The 9534-nt window shown below is 43.7% G+C and overlaps 1 non-coding gene across 1 annotated transcript; it reads right to left on the bottom strand.

Moving 5' to 3' along the window:
• Positions 1-8485: 8485 nt before the first annotated feature.
• On the bottom strand, positions 8486-8569 carry Trnas-gga (transfer RNA serine (anticodon GGA)). The gene is given in 2 exon segments: positions 8486-8520; positions 8530-8569. It is a non-coding gene; the product is annotated as a tRNA-Ser (tRNA).
• Between the last annotated feature and the right edge of the window lie 965 nt (positions 8570-9534).

The following is a 9534-nucleotide window of genomic DNA, read 5'->3' as shown; positions in this document are numbered from 1 at the left end:
TACCACTAAATCCATGATAAGAAGATTGTAGCACTGCATTGATGTCCGCTCTCGGTAGCTGAGTGGTCAGCGAGACAGAATGTCAATCCTAAGGGCCCGGGTATCGTCCCCGTTGTCCCATGCAACTTTTGTCCAACAAACTTTTCATCTCTTATCATACTTTCGTAGTTATTCTACGTGTCAATAGTTAGTCACTCACCCTGTATAGCCTATGTCTTCCCGATCGATATTTTTGGTAACAGTGCTAAATAACGACTTGTCTTTATCTACGTTATTAAAATAGATTTGTAGATAATTACAATCGTACACGTCCTTCACACATTAAAGGTAAGTGTCATGGCAAGTTATATTAGAGCAGATGGGTAAGACAGACATTAACAAAGTACCAACTCCTCACCCTCTCTCGTATGCGAAACCTGGATGATCGGTTTCCTCTAACTACGTACACGGTTACTGTGGGGCAGTAAAAACACTACAGTAAAAGCAGCATGCTGACAAAGAAAAATTAATTACGTAACTTCATCTAATCTGACAGAAGAAATGAAATGAAATGTCGTGTGGCTGGCAGATAATTATAACTTTTAATACCGATCGTTATATTAGTGTTGCTATGCTCTCTCACCCGAATTCTATATGTCGTTGTGGTCGGTAGGTGACTGCAGTTCACTTGATTGTCCATTACGCGCTCGGACTGGCAGACACATGGCGTCCGCCGGACGAGTTGGCCACTTCCTATTCGGCCTCTCTAGGAAGAGGTCGGCAGGAGCGTCCTCTACTGAGCGGCGTAAGAGGAGTTACACGTATGGAGAGCTGTTGACAGCCGCTGCTCGCCGTTGGGCATGACAGAGTGGTGAAAAGGGCTCCTAGTAAAGCAGAAACTCAGTACGGCTACACGGCCCCACTATGCTTATGCTTATGGGTTTCTAGTCTGGGACTATGAACTTTCGCTCGCGATGACTTGTTATCGGATTCCCGTTGGTCCGCCGATTCAGTCGCGCTCGGCTTACGGGCTTGGCTGTAGGCGGCGCCCTCAGTTGGTGCTCCAGCGGTCTCAGTACATCAACAAGTGACGATTAGATTTTCGCTCTTCCACGCAATTGCCGCTCTAAAGCGATACTATCGACATGGGTGGTAGAGTGACTACGCGATGGTCCGGCTTCTGTCAAAGACCCATAGAACACTGCATGTCTACGGAGTGGGACGAAGGCAACGTCACCGTGCTGTGTTCTCACTAGACAAAAAAATGGTTCAATTTGCTCTGAGCACTATGGGACTTAACATCTGAGGTCATCAGTCCCCTAGAACTTAGAACTACCTAAACCTAACCAACCTAAGGACATCACACACATCCATGCCCGAGGCAGGATTCGAATCTGCGACGGTAGCGGTCACGCGGTTCCAGACTGAAGCGCCTATAACCGCACGGCCACAACGGCCGGCTCTCACCAGACATAATGTCAACACAATGTCACTTCACTTAGCTTAGTATTGAAAGATGAAGCTGAGAAAGTGAGGTATCTTTCTTAGTACAAAAATCTGAGTACAATGTCAGAATTAACAAACTAACAATGAGAGTTTATGACTGGCCACTGCAAAATTCGTAACTGACATGGCAAAGTTTATATGCTGTACCGCTGAGACGTGATACAGCAGTGTAAGTGTCGCATTGACATTTTAAAATCATGACACTTACTTTGTGGAGGAAATATACATGGTTTATCATAATTAATGATGTAGACGCACACGGTTGTAAGTACACGCTACTAGAAGCAAAAAAGTCTGAGTAAACATGGGCTTTAAAGCTTACTGTAATAGCTATGAGCACTTCTCCATCTTCAGTACCGTAAGCAAACCTCTTCTGCGGTAAGCTCTTCGCTTTTCACATTTTGGGTGGAGGTAGTGTGAACCCAAACAAGAAAACATAAAAAAAATTCAACAACTAAGATACCATAACATATTTATTTATTTAAGACAGACGGTAATAACAGAGTTATCTGTCATATTCAGGTCTGTAAGGAAGTGCATATACGAGGAATATGCCTCAAAAGTTAAGATGTACATTTGATATTAAAGTTTAAGTGGTATCATAAAAAACAGGAGGTGGACCTGTACATTTACATACCTTAAATCTTTTGCGTAAGGCTCAGCGTAAAATGAACATGTTTTAAAAAAAAAAAGATTTTAAGGTATGTAAATGTACAGGTCCACTTCTGGTTTTTATAATACCGAACTAAAACTTTTATATCAAATGGTACATCTTAACTTATGAGACATATTCCATGTGGCCGGTCAGAGTGCCCGTGCCGTTCTAGGCGCTACAGTCTGGAACCGCGCGACCGCTACGGTCGCAGGTTCGAATCCTGCCTCGGGCATGGATGTGTGTGATGTCCTTAGGTTAGTTAGGTTTAAGTAGTTCTAAGTTCTAGGGGACTGATGACCTCGGATGTTAAGTCCCATAGTGCTCAGAGCCATTTGAACCATATTCCATGTGTATGCACTTTCTTACAGGCCTGAAGATGACAGCTAAGTCTACTGAAATTGGCTGTATTATATAAATAAATATTTCATGAGATCTTGATCTTGACCGTTGAAAGTTTTTTTATTTTTATTTTTTTTTACAATTAAAACAGAGAGCTCTTCAGTACTCTCAAAACGAGGAAATTCAAGGAAAAAATATCTAGTAAGAGTGGGCTTCGAAATGCATTCCTGAAGAACTATGAGCACTTGCTTAGTAGAAGAGATGTGTTTCACAACGGCGAAGATGGCGAAGTACCCATAGCTCTTAAGGTATGCACTTTAGAACGCATGTTTACTGATTTTTTTTTTCCTAGTAATATCGTACACATTCAACTGCATGCGTATCAACACACAGATGACAAATGCTTACAAGGGAACCTCCCCATCGCACCTCCCTCAGATTTAGTTATAAGTTGGCACAGTGGATAGGCCTTGAAAAACTGAAAACAGATGAATTGAGAAAACAGGAAGAAGTTGTGTGGAACTGTGAAATAATAAGCAAAATATACAAACTGAGTAGTTCATGGGAAGATAGGCAACGTCAAGGAGAGAGAAAACGCAGGAGCGCCGTGGTCTTGTGGTAACGTAGCTGCGGAACGACAGGTCCATGGTTCAAATCTTCCATCAAGTAAAGAGTTTAATTTTTTATTTTCAGTTTATGTGACAAACTCTTATGTTTTCATCACTTTTTTGGTAGTGATTATCACATTTACAAAAAAACCTAAATCGGGCAAGGTAGAAGAATCTTTTTACCCCTTCGCCAAGTGTACAAGTTAGGTGGGTCGACAACATATTCCTGTCATGTGACGCACATGCCGTCACCAGTCTCGTATAGAATATATCAGATGTGTTTTCCTGTGGGGGAATCAGTTGACGTATGACCTTGCGATCAAATGTTTTCGGTTCCCATTGGAGAGGCACGTCCTTTCGTCTACTAATCGCACGGTTTTGCGATGCGGTCGCAAAACACAGACACTAAATTTGTTACAGTGAACAAAGACGTCAATGAACGAACGGACAGATAATAACTATGCAAAAATAAAGAAAATAAAATTTTCACTCGAGTGAAGACTTGAACCAAGGACCTCCAGCTTAGCAGCTGCTCACGCTACCACCAGACCACGACGCTCCTGAGCAAAGTCTGTCCATGATGTTGCCTATGCGACCCGAGGACTACTCAGTTTGTATATTTTGCTTATTTTTTCACAGTTCCACACAACTTCTTCCTGTTTTCTCAGTTGATCTGTGTTCAATTTATCAAGGCCTATCCACTATGCCAACTTATAACTAAATCTGAGGGGGGTGCGATGGGGAGGTTCCCTTGTTAGAAGACTTTTTTTTTTACCTTAATCGTTATATTTTTCTTTTTAGTTACCATTTTTCTTCGCTGTTAAAAACAGGTTATTTACCGAAAACTGTTGCTTGTTTTTATGTAATTATTCAACGACGAACTAGACCTTTTATTTGAACAGGTTATGTAAAATCTAAATATTCTTAGCTTCAAGACAGTTGGCCTCTATTGTAGATGAACGGTCATAGAAAAAAAATACTGAAAAAGTCATCTTGGAGTATTTTCAGTCTGTCTTGGAAACAAAATAAAAAATACAAGACAGGCTAGGAAGAGACGAAAACTCGAAATCCACGACTAACATGAGTGAACGCGGCGGGACTGCATTAAATTTCAGTGTTAGCTGACGACGCCATCATTCCACCACAAACGCCAACGTAAAAAAACTTTCTTCCCAAGAAACTTTGAGGCTGACTTCCCGTTTCATCCCGTCCCGTTCGTTTCCGTGGACGGCCCGCATGAATGTCGCCATTTGAAAAGAATTGTGAGATGTTTTCACGTTCCGTTCCGTCCCGTCACGTTCAGCTCCGTCAAGTGTGTGTCGACCGTAACTTTTATTTGTTCTCTCTGGAAGCTGCCTGAATTAGTTTCTCACGCACTTCCTATGCTGCAATGGCTGCTTCCTCATCGGCGCTTGTAGTCGATGACAACAGTATTTAAGACTGTAAGGAAACCGTCACGTAATTGACTTTAAAAAATTTATGGAAACCAAGGAAAATCGAACTGGAGATGGCCGAACGGGAACTTGAATCGCGGCCATCCTGAATGGCGATCCGGTATGTGAACCACTGCACACCTCGCCCGAACATTTATTGCGGAATCGTTGAATTTCCTAGAAATTAGTTAACATTTTATGATAAATAGCTTTTTTTCGAGCAACCATTAAATACACTACAAGTTTCAGGTAATAAAATTTAAAAAAGAAATATTTAAGACATAGTGTGGATATATATAGAATTTGGTGCATTTCTTTTATGGTTCAAATGTCTCTAACCTTTATGGGACTTAACATAGGAGTTCATCAGCCCCTTGAAGTTAGAACTACTTGAACCTACGTTCTAGGGGACTGATGACCTCAGAAGTTGAGTCCCATAGTGCTCAGAGCCAACCGAGGCAGGTTTCGAACCTGCGACTGTAGCAGCAGCGCCATTTCTTTTATTTCTGTGGTTTCACGTTGTCTTAGTCTTCAATTTCTGAAACATTTTTAAACACTATACTTAGACTGCTCATTTGAATTATGGCAACATGACTTTGGGGTTCTGCCACACTCCACTGCGCAATAGTTATTGAGGACTTGGTACGACGCCGATTTATACCTTTATCTTCAAAAACTTAAATACATAACAAAACATCATTACATCCTCATTCCTTTACATTAAAAGAACTGAAATGTCCGGCATGTGTCGAAAAAAGGTAAACAATAGTTCATCCCGTTATTCTGGGTGCTCTTCATTGGACTTTGAGAGCTTCAATAATGTGTATATGCTCCTGTTGACACTTGCGCAGCATGCTCTGTATAAGACTGCGGAAGTCAACATGTGGTATCCGTCGTTCCCTTTCTTCAGTGAGAGCCTGCCAATCATATCCCACACATGAACGATGGGTTTAGGTCGGGACACACCATCGGCTATCACATTACTTCAATGTCCAGGCTTTGCGAGACATGCTTGCTGACGACAGCCACAAATGCCCTGGCATTATATGGAATTCAGGGCCATTAACTTATGCAAAAGCTATTATTTGGTCCAATGGGATTTCTTCGCTGTACTGCCTAGCGGTAAGGCCACCATGGATAACGACAAGGCTGTCAACACTAAAACTTCCCCACAACATCGCAGATACATTGAAATCTGTCATGTTCCTGAACAATGTCTAGCAGGGACCTCTCATTATCGGTCTCCACACACGAACACGGCCATCATCTTGGGTCGGAAGAGATATGACTTGCCCGCGAATAATACGCTCCGCCAATATCGAAGTTCCCGGTTCACAAGGTAACGGCAGAACTGAAGGCGAAGTGCAAGATGATGTGTCAAGCGGTTCTCAAACAGAACGTCTAGGTCGTAAGACCCTTTCTCGCAACCTGTTCGTTGTATTCTGATCGCACGCTGTGGCCCCAGTAGGCCTGCTGAGATCGTCTTGCCAGTGCTCTAGCGGCATCCGTATGACGCCCAACACAGAGATGGCCAGATATAAATCTGCAGGTGGGGTCGTACACTGAAGAGCCAAAGAAACTTGTACACCTGCCTAATATCGTGTAGGGCCCCCGCGAGCACGCAGAAGTGCCACAACACAACGTGGCATGGATTCGACTAATGTCTGAAGTAGTGGTGGAGGGAACTGACACCGTGAATCCTGCAGGGCTGTCCATGAATCCGTAAGAGTAAGAGGGGGTGGAGATCTCTTCTGAACAGCTTGTTGTAAGGCATGCAAGATATGCTCGATAATCTTCATATCTGGGGAGTTCGGTGGCCAGAGGAAGTGTTTAAACTCAGAAGTCCGTTCCTGGAGGCACTCTGTAGCAGTTCTGGACGTTTGGGATATCGCATTGTCCTGCTGGAATTTCCCAAGTCCGTCGGAATGCACCATTGACATGAGGTTGTCTTGATACCCGTACACGTTCATCCGTTCGATACAATTCGAAACGAGACTCGTCCGACCAGGAAACATGTTTCCTGTCATCAGTCCAATGTCTGTGTTGACGGGCCAAGGCGAGACGTAAAGATGTGTGTCGTGCAGTCATCAAGGCTACACGAGTGGGCTTTCGGCTCCGAAAGCGCATATCGATGATGTTTCGTCGAATGGTTCTCAAGGCGACACCTGTTGATGGCCTAGCGCTGAAATCTGCAGCAAGCTGTGGAAGGGTTGCACTTCTGTCACGTTGAAAGATTCTCTTCAGTCGTCAGTGGTCAAGTTCTTTTTTTTCCGGATTCCTGATGTTGACGGTACACTCGCGAAATGGTTGTTCGGGAAAATCCCCATTTCATCGTTACCTCGGAGATGCTCGAGCCATTGCAGCAGCAGGAACCGATGTAATAACTGCGCCAGACACTTGTTGTCTTAAAAAGGCATTGCCGACCGCAAGACCGTATTGTGCCTGTTTAAATATCCTTGTATTTGAATACGCATGCTTATACCAGTTTCTTCGGCGCCTAGGTGTAGTACGTCTACGACCTTGTCCAGTTCGCCTTGTATATTAACCTGTCTCACTGTAGTGAGTCCGCTACGTATGGATGATACATGGAGAGGGATTGGCATCTGCAGCAACACGACCGAAAAGCCATCTTTTCTGGATTAAACAGACCACTATTGCAACTTGCACTGCATTAAGACGTTGCATTGCATGTTCTAGGATGAATACAATGTTTAGGAACAATAATTGCCATCTGTATAGATCACTAGAGAACACTGGGACACCGGTATGCACTTCCTTCTGAGTGGTCACCCGATACTGTAATGCATACCACTGCCAGCAGATGGCGAATGACTTTAATTGTTACCTACACCGAAAGCAAAGTTCTCAAGTCATGAAATGAGGTCACCAGTACCGCCTGTATCAAAATAGGCCTATCATAGTGGACTTCGACACATGTTAAATACGATGCTCATTTCATTCCTTGAATTCGAGAACGCCTCAGCACTACTTAAAAAATCTTCAGCGACAAATTGTATTTGCAGCAACGTGTCAGCAACAGGCAACAATGGTTTCCTCTTGGTAGACCTCTATGTACTGGGCTGTAATAGTACACCTACGCTGCCTATCATGGAGAGCAAGGAAGCAGATTCCGTCTATGTCGGCTCGGAAGTGACATACTGTGTCGTACTTGCAAATTTGAATGAAAAATAAATTGATACACTACTTAATCGTTGGACTGTTTAAGAACAGAAACGATAAAACAGATGTTCAAGAATTGGAATCAGAGCACCAAAAAGAGCCTAAATACAGGGTATTCATTTGATCTGAAGACACTGAAATATCTCGAAAATTACGCATCAGTTCACAAGAAATTATAATTTCAATTGTTTTGTCTCGGAGGGGAACTACCAACGATACCACTTCAATGGGAAGCCCTTGTTTTATTGTTGCTTACGATTCTAGGCAAAATCTGCATACGTTTTGTCTGAAGCATTTTCTTCGTTTCGCCATAGAGGGTGCTATAATTGGAGGAATAGAAATGGAATTTATGACGTGATACTCAATCGCCCTTGAATATCGAAAGGCATTTAGGACCCCACCTCCTTGCTGCAAGGGTAATACAGGCCAATATTTCAAAACATCTGTTTGGAAACACCATTCGCAACTTTGTGTTCCTCAGACATATCGAACAGAGGAGCATTTGATCCGCCACTATGGTCATGGCTCGAGGCGAACGCTGCTCAACTTTTCCACGTAGAGTAAGACTTCAAACGTTGTACCGCCAATTTCAATACACACAGTGATTCCCTTTTCACATGGCCGAACACAGGACAGAAGTGGATCTGTGGGAATGTCAACACAGGCGTTTCAAAAAGTGGTTCAAATGGCTCTGAGCACTATGGGACTTAACATCTGTGGTCATCAGTCCCCTAGAACTTAGAACTACCTAAATCTAACCAACCTAAGGACATCAGACACATCCATGCCGGAGGCAGGATTCGAACCTGCGACCGCAGCGGTCGCGCGGTTCCAGACTGTAGCGCCTAGAACCGCTCGGCCACCCCGGCCGGCTACAGGCGTTACTGATGCGGTCGAACATGCCTGCATCACCTGTTCGCACTTGCTAGTACATCTTAAGTATCTCGACAGAAAGAAATCAGGCGACATCAAGTCTGGCGACCAAGCGGGCCAATAAATACAGTCAGTTCTATCGGTGGGCAGCCATCATGCTGAGACCACATACACTGACGAACTCCCAGGACAACATCCTGCAGCAGCACCAGTAATTCCTGCTCCAAAAACATTCGACATTTGCGTCCATTCAACTTGCTGTCAATAAAACATGGACCAATGAGTTTGTTCCCCATGGTGCCACACCATACGTTAGCCGACCAAGAACGCTGATGGTCAACTTGCCGTAAACGGTGGGCATTTTCTACACTCCAATAATATATGTTAAGCCGGTTAACGCTGCCATTTTTTATGTAAAAATGGGAGAACAGAATCGCGGCATAGAACGTGGGAATCGTTTGCATTTGTTGCGTGCCCATTCACAAAACACTACCTGGTTATGGAAATCGGCGCCATGAAGTTCTCGATGCAGTGATACGTGACGTGGATGATACTTGTGACGATGCAGTATTGTGACAATACATACCGGAACCGTGTTGTAATTTCCGGTCTCTTATCCGTGGCTCGCGGTGCACCACTAGTACAGCTACTTCATTAGCTTCACCCGTAACACGTTTGCTTCGTTTCCTTTTGCAGGTCTGTACGCTGCCGTCAGACATAAAGGTGTTCAAAATCTTGTACAAGAACGAACGAAAGCGAGCTTTCTCTGGAAAGCGCTCGGCAGGCACGGCAGCAGAAACCCCAGCATTTCTCCTGCGTTCTCTGTAAATCAGGATCATTTCACTTTTTTCTTCTGTGGTTGCAACATTCATCATCTACTTGCACGTCTATTTTCCAAATGATAGGTAGGTGTGCATGCAATAAACACTGCGGAAGTATTGTAATGTGTAGAGCCGCCATC

This window comes from Schistocerca nitens, chromosome 4 (assembly GCF_023898315.1).
Source record: "Schistocerca nitens isolate TAMUIC-IGC-003100 chromosome 4, iqSchNite1.1, whole genome shotgun sequence".
Classification (NCBI taxonomy): Eukaryota; Metazoa; Arthropoda; class Insecta; order Orthoptera; family Acrididae; genus Schistocerca; species Schistocerca nitens.
This window is presented reverse-complemented; position numbering and strand designations above follow the sequence as displayed.